This window comes from Lynx rufus, unplaced genomic scaffold (assembly GCF_022079265.1).
Source record: "Lynx rufus isolate CCGP_SWC_20201006 ecotype Redwood Valley unplaced genomic scaffold, mLynRuf1.p SCAF_26, whole genome shotgun sequence".
Lineage (NCBI taxonomy): Eukaryota > Metazoa > Chordata > Mammalia > Carnivora > Felidae > Lynx > Lynx rufus.
In genome coordinates, this window is record NW_025814841.1 from 9,191,032 (window position 1) to 9,206,825 (window position 15,794).

Here is a 15,794-nt window from a genome sequence, read left to right on the forward strand (position 1 = left end):
CTTTCTGGTGTTTACTGTTCACAGACAAGTATTGTGTCAGGAACCCTCTTTTAATTTTTTTTTTAATGTTTATTTATTTTTGAGAGAGAGAGAGAGAGTGCGAGCAGGGGAGGGGCAGAGAGAGAGGGAGACACAGAATCTGAAGCAGGCTCCAGGCTCTGAGCGGTCAGCACACAGTCCGACACGGGGCTCGAATCCACGAGTCGTGAGATCATGACCTGAGCCGAAGTCAGATGCCCACCCGACTGAGCCACCCAGGTGCCCCAGGAGCCCTCTTTTAGACTAGTTTTTTTTTTTTTTTCTTGTGAATTTGGCAGAACTTTCACCTTAATACACAGTATTTTCAGGCGCTGGCTTGTGTTTGCAGAGGCCTGCAGAATAACAGGGTTAGAGAACATCTGTCCAGTGTGTGCACCGTGGGTGAGGGCTGTGAGTGGCCACCCTCACCCTGCTCAGGCATTCCTTTGTCTTCCCAGGTACAAAACAGCCACGAGAACCTAAAGACATTCTTTGAAGAGTTTGTGGCAGCTCATCCTTTGCAGAGGCCGCAGAGGTCAGGCAACAGGAGTCTAGAAGTGAAAGTTGGCCTAGAAAGAAATCCAACATAATCACTAAGTGTAAGCAGTTGTCTTTAACAGAATCCTGGACGATGAACTCACACAGCTGAGTTGACAGATTACCTGTTGGCATTAGACAGAATTGAGGGCTAAGTTACCAGGAGGGAATTTAATACATATTTATCCATCTTAAACAACATGCCAGGCGCTGTGATAGGCGCTTTAAATATATTATTTCATCTAATGTTCACAACACCCCAGGGTGGTTAAGCCCAGTTATTGGTCTCAGTTTGCAGATGAGGAAACTCAAATACAGAGAATAAAAATACATCTTAGGTCTCTGTAGTGGAATCAATATGCAGAGAGGTTTGTGAGGGTGGTGAAGGCGGTCTTTAAGGGAATATGGGGATGACTGATGTCCCATGTAGTCATTCCTAGATGTAAACAAAATGACTTATTTGAGTCTTCAAGGTCCTCCTCTGTCCACTGAGTTTCCTCCAACACTAAATGTCTGGAGTTGGGGGCTTGGGGCTTAGACTTCTCAGTCTTCTTATCTTAGATTTCTTAGATTCCCCCCTTGCCCCCATCTTAGACTTCTCATCTCTAAAGGACCAGTCAGAGAGACATGGTCTATAACAGCAGAGTTGTTTATTACACCTTTGTTGTCACTAACCTCTAACTGAAATGTAGTATTTCCTTCAATTATGAACATAGGCAGTGAACCACAGTTTGCAGGATCCTTGTTTGCAGGATCTGAGACTTCCTTCTTTTTTTTTTTTTTAATGTTGTTATTTATTTTTGAGAGAGAGAGAGAGAAAGAAAAAAGAAAGAAAGAAAGAAACAGAAAAAGAGAGAGAGAATGAGCAGAAGAGGGGGAGAAAGAGAGGGAGATACAGAATCTGAAGCAGGCTCCAGGGTCTGAGCTGTCAGCACAGAGCCCAACGTGGGGCTCGAACTCACAGACCACAAGATCATGACCTGAACGGAAGTTGGATGCTTAACCGACTGAGCCACCCAGGCGCCCCAGGATCTGCGACTTTCTTGTCAGCAGAAATCACGTATATTTTCATTTTACATTATGGGAGTTGTAGAGATTTCTGAATATCACTTACTCCCTTCACTGCTTTGAAAGTATAGTAGTTATGAGACCCATGGCTAGATCTTGTTATTGGATGCATAGTACTATATCACAAACTTCTGAGCATTTTATTCTTGTGGTAAAGATATATAGCACAGAAGTTGCCATTTGAACCATTTTGAAGTGTAAAATTCAGTGGCATTAATTACATTGATGGTTGTACAACCATCCCCAGGTTTGAACGATATTTTGATAGCTATATTTTAATGTAATGGGTTTCCCCTTGTTTATATTATATTAAAAGCATTAGTCTCAGAACGGGTTACATGCTTCATTAGACTTCTAAAGGGCTCTGGGACCCATAAAGATTAAGAAGCCCTTATTTATAAAGTCTTTCCACTTTTAACATTCTGTGATTACATGATTCTAAACCAATCAAGCTTTCTTTTAACAAATGGGGATTATAATATTTCTCTGCTCGAGACCTAACCTTGGAGATGGCCACTTGACAAGCTTTGGGTTAAGTGTTGTGGAATACGGAAAGCAGGCGCTGAGTGTCCTTCAGCGCGGCATTGACGTTCTTGGCAAGACTTTGGCATGTCGAAGGCTCCCTGGAGACCCAGGACCTGGGATCACGCGGCACAGGCCCTCTCTCTGAGAGCCGCCTGTGAATGCCACGGTCAGGAAGGGGACAGTGCTTCACTCCCAGGGCTCAGAATCAGGCCAGGGACCCAGAGACCAGGAGGAGGCCTGCTCCCCCGGGGGGCACGTTCAGGATGGACCCCATTAGCTGGCCGGTAGGACTCATCCACCAAGTGGTATCAGCCATTTGGTATAGTTGGGGAAGTATCCATTCATTTGCTTTATTCATTTGTTTAGCCATGTAATACATTTTTACTGAGTGCCTACTCATGTGTCAGGATTACTTCAATGAAAAAAAAGGACAGAAGTTTTGCCCTCGTGGAGCTCACGTTCTAGAGAAGGGAAGGCACAGGCAATAACTAAAATTTAAAAGTGCATCAGGGGCAACTGGGTGGCTCAGTCGGTTGAACGTCCGACTTCGGCTCACATCAAGACCTCGCGGTTCAGGAGTGAGCCCCCTTTGGGCTCGCTGCTGTCAGCCTGTCAGCACAGCATGGAGCCCGCTTTGGATCTTCTGCCCCCCTCTCCCTGCCCCTCTCCTGCTTGTGCTCTCCCCAAAATAAATAAACATAAAGAAATAAAATAGCATATAGTAATGATACATTTTGGGAAATGATACAGTGCTCTGGGAGGTGGGCTGGGTTGTAATAGCTGCTACGGTGTCCAGGAAGGGTGTTAACTGAGAAGGTGACATTTGATTAAAGGCTTGAATGAGGTTGGGAGAGTGAGAGGGCAGACATTTGAGGCCAGATATACCAGGCAAAGGGAGAAGTGCAAAGGTCCTGAGGCAGGAGCACACATGACACGTTTAAGAAACACCAAGGAGGCCAGTGTGGCTGGAGCTGAGACATGAGGTAGAGACGACAGACTGGTTATAGGAGTCAGCTCCTAGAGGGTCCTTCAGAGCACTGGGTTTTTATCTTAGGAAAGATCAGAAGCTGTTGGAGGGTTTCGAGTAGCTAAGGAAAATATCTGCTTTCAGTTTTTGCAGGATCAGCAGGAGGACAAGGTCTGAAAGTGCAGAGACCAGTAGAAGGCTGTTGCACTCATTCAGGAGAGGTGATGGTAGCTCAGACCGGGATGGTGATGGTGGCAGGGGCAAGAAATGGTCAGATTCTGCATATGTTTGAAGGTCAAGCTGACGGGATTTGCTAATAGATGGGATGTGAGGTGTGCTAGGAAGACAGGAACCGAGGATGATTTCAAGGTTTTTGACTTGAGCAACGTGAAAGATGGGGGCAGTTATTTTGTGGGTGTCTACTTTATGGCCGGCCAGAGTTAAACCTCAGGGAGACAACAGTGAGTGGAGCACAGTCCCTGCCTTCAAGCAGCTTATAGTCCAGAGGGTGGGGTGAGGAAGGCAGAAAAACAGGCAGCCATCATATACCTTCATAAGCCTTGTACCATCTCAACGGCTTCCAGGGAGTCCTTACGACCCTTGTCCTCATCTGTCTAAGTAGATACTAATAGTCCTTATAATGGGTTTCTATACTGAATAAATAAAATAAAGCATGCAAAGCACTTAGCACAGCACCTGGGACATAATAAATGCTAGCCAACATTCAGCACCATCACACATTAGCAATCTCTGGCATAGATTTTATTTGGTGCCTAAAGGGCAACTATATTTCCTAATTATAATTTTTTGGCTGGCATTTTATCGGTTGAACAGTTAAACTTCTTGCCCGTCGATGGATGTCTATATGGTAAAACAGGAGCAGCTTCTGAAATGAGAACTGATTTATGTTTTCATTAGGATTCAAGTAAACGTGGGGTATGGAAGGGCAGTGGAAAAAACATGCAATTCATATTATCAGTTGAAAATGAATGCATGCCACACAGTATTCCTTTCATCTGTTGTGCTTTGAGCTTTCTGCTGGTATTGTTTCGAAGGGTTCAAATTTCTGGATTTGATAGCTTAGGGAATTAAGCTGTCGATCTCTTTGGCAAAGAGGTGTGGGAGTTTATAAATATTAGTTTAGATAAATATAGCTTATGATGGACATTTGATTGTTCTATTACCATATTTGAAAGATATAGTTGTGTACAGCCAGATACGATCTCCCCACAGCCTGGCTACTCTTCACAGGGCTAACGAGGAGATAAGGGAGGGGAAAGAGGAAGAATTTTTTTTTTTTACCAGAGGCCCAGAGCTGCAAAGCTCCTCATTTCTTACTTCTATAAACCAAAATATCAGCCAACAAATACAGCACCTGGCATGTTTTGTTTGCACATAGTCTGCACTTACTTACATGAGTGACTGAGTGAGTCTGAGGGCTGAGTCAGGCAGGGGCAGATAGAAATACGCTCTACAGAAAAATAATGGCACTTATCGTTCAGTGCAGGATGCTTTTTTTCCCCAAGTTCTATCACTGACATTACACCCTGCCATCCTGACACCTATGTAGTGAGTGGCCAGATGGGTGTCCTCAACTGCATTTTACAGAAGACACAGCTGAAACCCAATCACCTGCCCAAGGTCAAACTCTGAGAAGGTGGTGAGTCCCCGAATCCTCGTGGGATGTGCTGCCACCAGCATGAGCTGCTTTATGAAATCGACGCACCGACACTCAGATTCTGAGGTTCCAACTCAAATGAGACGGGCTCACAAAGCACAAGATGGCCTCCCATATGAGATCAGGTGTGGCCCAAATCCCTTCCCACTAGAAGCCTCTGGTCCCTCTCACTCCATGCGCAGGGTCTCAGCCTCTCTGCCTCGCCTAAGACCAGATGCCACTCTGGGAAGTAGGGATGAGGGCTCTCAGGGTCTGAGTTCCCGGCCTCATCATCAAGTTGCCGTGCTGTCGGCACTGCCCTCACCCTGGTGGCCCCATGTTTGAGGGCAGGTTTCTGTCCTAGGTAACCCAGTCTTGGGACATTGCGTTTTAGCAACTGGGTTCATCTCTCGTTAGTTACTCACCTTCTTTGTGGCTGGTCTGTGTTCCCGGTAGATCGATCTGTCTGGATTTCGGGGTTTTCTGTTTCTCAGGTCCTTGCCTTCACGGCAGCTGCTCAGAATCCCTTCTCCAGCGTCTATGCATGCCTCACACCTGCTCCACAAAGGTAAAATGCCCTTGGTACTAACCATCACTCTGCCACCGCGCTGGACTTTGTGTCTCAGCGCCCTTCTTAGCACACATGGTCTTGGGAAATCCTCCCTGCCTGTCCTGGAGCAGGCCCGTTCTGTCTGGCCCTCCGATCACTCCTAGCACAGAGCAACCTGGGCTCAAGTAAGTGCAGCCGAGGTCAGTTTCCAGCTCCCTCCTGAGCCACATAAGGAGAAATGTGGGCCCCCATGTACACTTAGCCAGTGACCTCCCATATTTTGAATAGTCCCCTAACATGGCTGTATGTGAAGTCCTGTGTCATTCGATGGCCTGCCATCGTCAACTCTCATAAACTTGTCCCGTGGGAGACTTGACAGGCAGGGCCTGGGAACAGTGGGCTGATTGGAAATGATGATCATTATTGTACAACATGGAGACATAAAACAGTCTGTCTTCATTAAAAAATTTGCTATTTTGCCCGCCATGGATTTTTGACATTAATTTTGATTTTTAAAATTTTGCATTAAAGTTTTATTTATGTCGGTTAATGAGGGTTTTTTGGCACCCCTCTAAACTTTGTGTTTTAGGCAGGTGCCTCCGTTTCTTCGTCCTCCCCCCAGCTCTGTCCATCACTTGCAGCCGGTCCTCTCTTCCCTGTGGTCCTTTATCACCATAAAAGCCAAATGCACCTCCTCCCCTCCCCTCGCACCTCTGCTGTCTTCTTTTCTCTGTCTTGCTCTGACCTGCTCACCTCTGGGTCCTCCCACATTCGTCCTCCTTTCCGGTACACACACCACAGCATTTATTTCATTGTTTGCAAACTCCTCAACATCTCACATGTGTTCAGACTCGCTTTTTTCAGTCCTGGTCCTCATGAGAATCTGACTCAATGCCCTGGGATGCCATGTCTGCAATCCTCACAGCCTCCCACCCCAGGAGCACTGCTGGAGGAGGGGCAGGAAGACTGCTGGCTTCCGGCTCCCCTCTACCATTCCTTGGTTGCCCATTCCCTTTTCTCACGTAAGAGGACATTTGCCGTCGAGGCTCACTCGGGTATCCACGAGGACCTCCTTCTCCTTCTCGGAGTCTCCCGCTGGTAAGGTGGAGCCTGCCCACCTCCCTCACTAAAGACTGAAGTGGAGCTGACTCTCCCCACTAAAGAAGAATCCTACCACAATCTAGGATATGCTGTTGTCTTGTAGCTTTCTTGTCCCAACCTTGGCCTTGCTCTTGAACTTCCCCTTGACTTTCACTTCTAGTCCTTTATAGTTACCTGCTTCATGGGCCACATCTTCAACTGTTTGTCACTGGAAACAACTAGCAGATGTAGCCTTAATTTGCAACCGGTTCACCCCAAACATTGGTCATTTTCTCTTTCCCATGGACTTACTCTTTCTTGGACTCCTCTGCCTCCTCTCCGCTTCTCTGATCCTGCTCACCTTCTTCCAGCCTTTCAACCCTTTAGGCTCTTCATCCCCTATTGGCTATTTCGTGCGTCTTCACCTGAACTGCTCTATCAACTCCTCTGCCCACAGACCCCTCCATCTCTCGGCCATATAATCCAAACCCTAACCTGATCTGTCTCCTGTCTTCCTAAAGACTTCTTGTTGGAAATTGTTGGAGAAAGACACACAATGGTACCGCCTCTTGATCCAGCATCAGCTTGCTCCTCTGCTGGGACCCCCTCCCCATAGTATAATAATGGCCCCCTGTTGCAAGGGGGGCGTATTCAAGTAGACTCAGAGGGTTGGTACATTGTACCTTTGCCACCATTTGCAAGCCTCATCCTCAGTGGTTCCAGTGGTGACTTTCTTTTCCTCTGGGTTCTCTATATTCTGTGGTAACTAGCATCTAGAAAATTCCTCAGATGGATCTTGGGACCAAAACATCACTTTGAACCTCATAAATCTTAAGTCCAAGAATTCAAAAATTTCATAAATCTTAAACCTCTCAGCTGGGAGTATACCTATGTATACACCAATTAAAAAGGAGACTAGAGGGGCTCCTGGGTAGTTCAGTCAATTAAGCGTCCAACTTCAGCTCAAGTCACAATCTTACGGTTGTTCATGGGTTTGAGCCCTATGTTGGGCTCTGTGCTGACAGCTTGGAGCCTGGAGCCTGCTTTGGATTCTGTGTCTCCCTGTCTCTCTGCTCCTGCCCCATTCATGCTCTGTCTCTCTCTCTCAAAAATAAAATAAACATTAAAATTTTTTTCAAAAGGAGATGAGAACACATTTTGGGCTAAAAGGGAATGTTAGACATCATTAAGGAGTGAATTACACCACAAAGCTACCATCCAAAGGAAAAACCAGGCCAACTTTGAAATAACTACTGATTGAGACCCATGTCCCCTGAGCTGAGGGTCTGGTGTAAGTCCTACTATTTCCCACCAGGGTAGCCCCACCTTCACATTGTCTGCTAACCAGATAGCTAGGAGAGTTGCCCTAGGACCCGCCACAGCAAGAGGCCAGGGGACTCTGAGTCTTGGCTTGAGAAGCGTTTGGAAGATGGGGCAGAAACTCAGGAGATCTACAGGTGTTGGTTTGCAATCTCAGGAGCTTCTCAGGGGCAATCTGGAACCAACCCCTGTATGTGGAGTTCAGGGAGAGACTGAAGAAAGAGGCAGGCCACACCAGATTGGTAGGTGGCAGATTCAATAAGCAAAAGAACTTACATACAAGGCTTGTCTCAGATGCCATACGGTGAGTACATCTGTGTATCTGCCTGCCAGAATCTTAAAGATTTATATAGAGGACTTAAATGGGTTCAGTCACATATACTGTACAGAGACGGTCTGAACAACAAGTCATTATCTCAAGGCTATGTCTTTAGGGCAGCTTCTGGGAGTGGAAGGGCAAGTGGAATGCACATTCCAAGGATGGGGGAGGGGTGGAGAGCTCTGATCGCCAGGGTCCAGATCCTGGGTAAACTGGTGGTCACATCCTCTTGAAGACCTCCCCCAACAACAGGTGCCATTGAAGGCAGAGGTGAGTCTGAAGCAGTCAGGGAGTCTCAGCCAGCTCTGACAGAGCAGAGAGCCAGCCTAGGGGTGAGTCTATTTGCAGAAGTAGGAATTAGCGATGTGCTGGTAAACTAGTTCTCAGGAGGGAAAGAAAAAGCCCAATTCATAGTGTTTGCTGATTTCTGTGCTGTAAATACTCCTACTCTGGTTGATTGCAAGCTATCAACGTGATGTTACTGAACATAGAGCTGAGAAAAGACATATATGGGGTGCCTGGGGTGGCTCAGTCGGTTGGGTGCCCGACTTTGGCTCAGGTCATGATCTTGTAGTTCATGGCTCTGAACTACAGCGTCGGGCTCTGTGCTGACAGCTTAGAGCCTGGAGCCTGCTTTGGATTCTGTGTCTCCCTCTCTCTCTGCAACCCCCCCCCCCCAGCTCATGCTCTGTCTCCCTCTCAAAAATGAATAAACATTAAAAAAATTTTTTTAAAACACTAAAAAAAGAAAAAAAGAAAACTATATATGCTCGGTTCTCGGTAGCCACTATGAGCTGGCTCTAGAACACTGTTATCATTAGTGGAAGCAGTGACAAGAGGGACAAGGGACCATGACCCTGATCACCACAAAGGCTAGGGAGAATCCAGAACCAAGAAAAAGGATCCGGATGCTGTTTTCACACCCTCTTTCCCTGTCTCTGAAGTAACATTCTCCATAGAAGGCCTACATTTCTCTGCATATCTGAGTTAAACTAATAGTAGGTTTGGGGCCATCCAACATATGGCATAAAATCTAAGCTCACGTATGTGACATTTGGGGCTAACTGATCTGCTCCTGCCTGTTTCCAGACTCGTTTCTTATTTTTTGCTATATGTGCTTCTTTTTTTTTTTTTTTTTTTTTGCCTGCCTAACTTCTATGTATTTTTAAAGACTTAACTCAGACGTCAAAAAGCCTTCTCTGAATTCTTTAGAATTCAGTGCTGTCTAGTAGAATGTTGTACAACAGTGGAAGTATTCTGGATTTGCACTGTCTCACATGGTAGCCATTTGCCACATATGGCTTTTGCCCCTAAGGAACTGAATTTTAAATTTCAGTTAATTTTAATGAATTTAAATTTGAGTAGCCACATGTGGTTTAATGGCTACCATATTGGGTAGCACAGCTCTATACTGACGTGGGTGCCTATTTTCATGTTCATAAAATACATTTTGTGTTGCTCTCACTTTGCATTTACCTTATTATGTCACATTTGTTGTTTTTCTTTGCTTGTCTCTCTTCACCAGATGTCGCCCTCATTGAGGGAAAGGAATGTGCTTACAACGCAGCAGACCCTCAATGTCGTTGAACGTGTGAATACTGCTGGATTTTTCCGACACTGGTATCTGCCTCTTAGACTTTTCCCTGTAGGCTCGGCTGCCTGAATGGACCTTTATCTGCAGGCCACCAACTAGACTTGATGTTCTTCTAGACTTACTTCATTCCACTTGAATTTCCACCCCCGTAATTGGCTTTCTTGGAAGAGCAACTCACTTTTCACTTCTTACTCTACCTAGATTAACATCTAAGGCTTTACCTGGACCATGACTTAAGGTAGCCGTCTTTCCATCTCTGGACTGATGTTGGTTTCCTTTTCTTCTGATTCATGCTTTTATATGCTGGCCCTTACAGTTATATCCCTTGACTTTATGTACATATAGCCATATTTTAACCTATATCAAAAGTGTGCCTACATTTGGCCTGAGGCTTGCCCTCTCTCAATCATTTCCAGCCTGCCACTTCTGAAGAATTGGGTTTGCTTCACTGGTTTATGAGACATACACATTTTCTTTTATGATCATCATTACTCTCTCTATATATGCCCTTCCAAGAGGTTCCTCCAGGCCCTTTAAAACTTGATCCTATAATTACTGTAAGCCTCTCTTGTACCCTGGTCATTTTGCCTAACTATAAGATTTAAAATAAGCCAGGTGATTAGCTGAGTGGAAATTAATATGTATTGTTCACTGTTTGTTTAAAAAAAGTAAAGATGTCATATCCAAACTGAATATTAAATAACATTTTATGTACGTGGTCATATAATTTTCTTCTTTATCCTGTTCATGGGATGAATTACACTGATTTTCAAGTATAAATCAGTATTATATTCTTGGAATAAACCCAGCTTGGACATGATGGATCATCCTCTTATAGCTAAACTTGGTTGATAATATTTTGTTTCGGATTTTGGTTTTTATGTTCACAAGAGAGATTGGTCTGCACCTTTTCCTTCTGCTACTATCGTTGTCTATTTTTGGTGTTATGGTCATGAAGGTCTGATAAAGTACAATTGGAGTATAAATACTCCAGCTCTCTTGCAATTTGGGTGATAGACAGGAGGTATTGCAGATTTCCCCTGTGGACTCAGGCTTTGGATAATCCCAGTGGCAAAAACAAACAAACAAACAAAAAAAACCACACACACACAACCAAAAACCAGCTCTTTTTTGTCTGCCTTCCCTTCCTTGTCTCACTTCCCCACTACCCTACCAATGTTTCCTCTAATCATCCCTTACACTCAAATCATTCTCTTGGAATCTGCTTCTGAGAGGAACATAAACTAAGGATTGTGGGCTCTCAATTCCCGACTGTTTTGGTAGCTTCTGAATGTCTTCAAAAAGATGTGTGGTGAATTCTATCCAACTTTTCTAGTTGTTATTGGTGACAGAGTTGGTTGAGTATAATCTAGTCCATCATGGCTGAAAACAGAAACACTTAATGATATTCTATTTACACATCATATATCTGTCATAAAAAAGAAAATGCCCTTTGGGCATTTTGGTAACTTTCCTAATAGTAGAGTTCAGTCTTTGATATCTATGAGTTCTGATTTAAAGTAACCCTGGTAACATAGACACTTTGTTTTAAGTTTATTTATTTATTTTGAGAGAGAGAGAGAGAGAGAGAGAGAGAGAGAATGCACATGAGGGAGGGGCAGAGAGAGAGAGAGAGAGAGAGGGAGGGAAAAAGAATCCCAAGCTGGTTTGAGTCTCAATCTCATGAACTGTGAGATCATGACCTGAGCCGAAATCAAGAGTCAGATGTTTGACTGAGCCGCCCAGGCGCCCCAACATAGCCACCCTTAATGTTTATTATTTACTCTGAAGGCTTATCTTGGAGTCAGATCCCTCCTGAGGAAGGTTCACGATTCTGGGACTCAGGCCAGTTTGGGGTTCCTCTACTTCTCCATCACCTGTGTTCTCCTCTGTATGTGGCATTACCCTGGTAATTAAAGGTAAGCCTCAGTTTATCCTTCTAGCTTCCTTATTGCCTTGGAAATTCGCTGTGCCTCCTGATTCCCCTACATCTCTTCAAAGCAGAAAAAGACACAGTAGACAATGAACCTCATGTTCACTATGACAACAACATTTTGTTCTCCTGAACAACAAGAATTCAATTTCCACTTTACTTTAAAAGAGGGAAACATTTCTGTTCTCAGCCACTACTGCATCTTGAGCTTCTTACATATTGCTAAATTTTAGTATGAGAGCATTTCACTCACTGTTTGAGTGATCTAATCTACAACTAATCTACAACTTTTATAAGTAGCACTTCTTAAAAGGGACACATACCTTTTCCCAGAATACGTTTCTAAACAACTTTGAAACAATGTTTTGCATTTAAGAAGCAGAACGTTGTCCTATTGTTTTTCCTCATCTGTTTCCCATTCTTTTCCCTGTAGCTCAAAAGCCATTATGTGGGGTTGAGCAGCTCAGTGATCTTGTTGGGAGGGGGGAGATGTCAGTGACCCAAGGCGGGGGGGGGGGGGGGGGGGGGGAGGGGGGGTTCAGAGCCCAAACAAGTTCAGGTGGATGCGCCTGCAGGGAGACAGGCCAGCTTGATTCGCTTTTTTCCTCACAATTCGCAGTCAATCCAGTAGCGTTCTCACCTTCCCCTCTAAAATAGATTCTAAATCTGACCACCTTTCATGCTCTCCAATGTTGCAACCTTGGTCCAAGACCCCTAGACTATTGTAACAGCCTCTCCACTCCTTTTCTGGCCTTCACTATTTGTCTACATAGCAGCCAGAACATAAGTTAGAAAATATCACTCATCTATTTCCCATCACAACCAGAACAAAACCTGTGCTCTGTTATGACCTACAAGGGCCCACAAAATTGGGCCCTTAACATGCTCTTGGGCCACACCTCTTCATTCCCTCTTGTTCACGTGGCCTATATTAGTGTTCTATTGCTGCCGTAACAAATAACCACAAGCTTTTGCGGCCCAAACCATACACATCTATTTTCCTACGGGTTTGGAGGTCAGAAGTCCTAAAGTCATGGTGTGGGCGGGGCTGTGTTCTTGGTGGAAGCTCCAGAAGAACAGTGTAGGTTAGAAATAGCTGTAGGAGGGGGCGCCTGGGTGGCGCAGTCGGTTAAGCGTCCGACTTCAGCCAGGTCACGATCTCGCGGTCTGGGAGTTCGAGCCCCGCGTCAGGCTCTGGGCTGATGGCTTGGAGCCTGGAGCCTGTTTCTGATTCTGTGTCTCCCTCTCTCTCTGCCCCTCCCCCGTTCATGCTCTGTCTCTCTCTGTCCCAAAAATAAATAAACGTTGAAAAAAAAAAATTAAAAAAAAAAAAAAGAAATAGCTGTAGGAGGAACAGAAGATGGAGCCGTCTGTAGACATCGACTCTTGTGTCTGGCCCAGTGCTTTGCACATAGTAGGTGTTCAGTAAGATAAATTGGATCAAGGAATAGACACGTTAGAAAGACTCTTGGGTGACACTGAAGTGTCCGTTGAGGTTAAGATATTGAGTTAGATGGTGTTACGGGCAGGGAACAGTATCCTATCTGGTGACTGCTTATAGCTGCTAAATGCATGGTGTTTGGCCTACTTGCTGAGAGATGGCAGGGTAGTTTATCCTGAGGCACAGGCAGGGCAGAAGCTCCAATCATCTGGATGAGACCTTCTAGTCCATACTACAACCTGAATGCTCCTCTTTGACCACTATGGATGCCAAGAAGTTGAAGCCTGGCCACACCTGAACTCTAAGCATATTATAGAGCAAACAAGAATTGTTTAAGTCATGATATGATCTGAGAATAAATTCAACAATATGACCTCATTCCAAACGGGATCAGTTTTTATTTTTAATGTATTTATAGAATCAAGGTTCGGACTTCCAAGGGAATGTGAGAAAGGGATCGAGGTCAATAAAGGGGGTGAGAAAATAGCTCAAAATGAGCCCTGGGACATTCCATTTAAAAAGAAATGTGTTTGTGGCCAGCCAGAAAGTGATCATAATGGTTGTAAATAGGCAATAGTCATAAGAGAAAGATTTAAGTAACTTTTCATTACTTGGCAACGTTTTAAATTTGGCTGTATCTGACACTAACAGGGGAGGGAGAAAAGCCAGCCCATCATCCTAAAACTAAATTAAAACTGCTCTTGAGGCATCTGTAGATTTCAATCTTGGTGAATAATTGGTTTTTGTTTCAGTTCATGCAAGTCAGCAGGCAGGGTGAGAAAAGCACTGACCTGCAACAAAGCATTAGCCTTCCAAGCAGCGGGCCTTGGTTTCAATAAGTGCAGTTTAGAAAAAAAAACTCTACAAACCTTCTGCCTGTAAACTGAACGGTGTTGTACAACTTCGATGTACAGGAAACTCCACCCGTATACATTTGGCAGGTGTCCAAGGATACTGGCAGCTCAGGGTCTTGGCTTACAGCGAAGGACAGCGTGATAGTACATCCTAAGAGAGCTATCTATAGGACACTAGTGCCTGTTATTTTCTTTAACTCTCATCTAATTGATCTCAATGTTTTTGGGCTCTGCCATTTATTTCAACATTAAATTATAGGTTTTTAAAACTAGACCATTATGCCTGGCCATCCAGCAGTTTCCTATTACTCACCTGCCACTGCTCGGGCAAGTCGTCTGAGGAAATGTAACAAGATCACCGGGGTGACCCCTTTCCAAGGCTAATTATTCCAGCACACTCTGTATCGCATTGTTATTTTTAACTTACTAACATTAGCTTTTGTCTTCCTAAGGAGACGAGTCCACTCGATTTCCTTAACTGTCAAAAACGCAGGTTGCAGTTGTATTTTTTTCTGATTTCCTGGGAAACTGTAACCCTCATGTCCAGCTCCATCTTCCCGCTTCTCTTTGATTTTCTCACGGAGCAGGGGTTCAATCTGATCACTGTAAGGTGACATTGCAAGAGCAGGCTGGACACATTTTCAAGTGAAGGCTGTTGGGAAGAGGGGCTCGCATCCAGGAGGGCAGCAGCTCTTAACACGGCTGTTTTGCCCTGACCCCTCTCCAATCTGTTCTCAATCCAGTGGCCAGGCGATTCTGTTCAGACCTCAGTGGGTCACATCAGTCCTCCATCCCAAACCCTACCAGATCTATTTTCTCTTCCGGGAATGCTCTTTCCCCAGATATCCTTATCATTTGCTCTCTCACGTCCTTCATGTCTGTACTCGGTGAGGCCACCCTTAACCGTCCTATTTTAAATCACAAGCTCCTCCTCCAGTCCCCAACCGGAACTCCCTCTTCCCTGTTCCTGTGCTACTTTTCTCCATAGCACGCACCACCCTCTATCTTACTTACTATGCACATTTCTTGTTCATTTTTTCACGTCTGTTTTTCCCTACTAAACCTAAACTCCAAGATGGTAAGACACGTTGTGCATTTTGTTTATGGCTGTATTCGTACTGCTTAGAAGAGTGCCTTGAATCAATTAGTAAGCATGTTGTCTAACTAGGGGCTCATTTCACGAAGCCTATTGATGTTTTCTTTTTTTTCTTTTTTCTTTTTTCTTTTCCTATTGATGTTTTCTAACGTCATCCCTTAATATTGCTTCCAGTCTCCCTTGTCCAATGGTGTGCTGGTGAAATCCTTCCGCAAATAGAAACCATAAATACCCATAACCACCGCAGAAAAGAAACACAGAAAGATGCAATGGGCTCCTAATGTATGTTTCCATTTTCAAACACTTGAAAAATAGGTCATTCATGGTTCTTTCCCATATAATTAAGAACTCCATTAGCACCATTAGCAAGTTATTAGCAGTGACTCGGCATTAAGTATGTGTGTCATAATCTTTCCCTAAATAAAGAAAATAACTTTCATAGTTCTGAAAGATGTCTCCAATGGAATTGGCTCAACTTCATTTTATTTTTTGCAGAAGTGATTTCTCCGCACTGCAGAGCAAGTTTTTGACTCGTTAAATATTTGTTAAGCACCCTTTATATTCCAAGAAACCATAGCATGCACTGTGCTGTAGTTATTTCATTTATTAACTTCTATTAGCGGTCTTGAATTGGGGTGCTTGGTTTCCGCTGAGTAAGGCCATTTGGTAAAAATGTTAATTGCGTTCCCTTTTAAGAATCCCCAGGAGGTTACATCACAGTTCAGTTTCCTGGGGGAACATCTGGTTCTTCGGTAAGTTCCAAACTTGGTCTCAAAGGTCTGTCTCACTTCCATCAAATTCCCAAAGCAAGCAGCAGCCAGGATTCCCAGAGGCA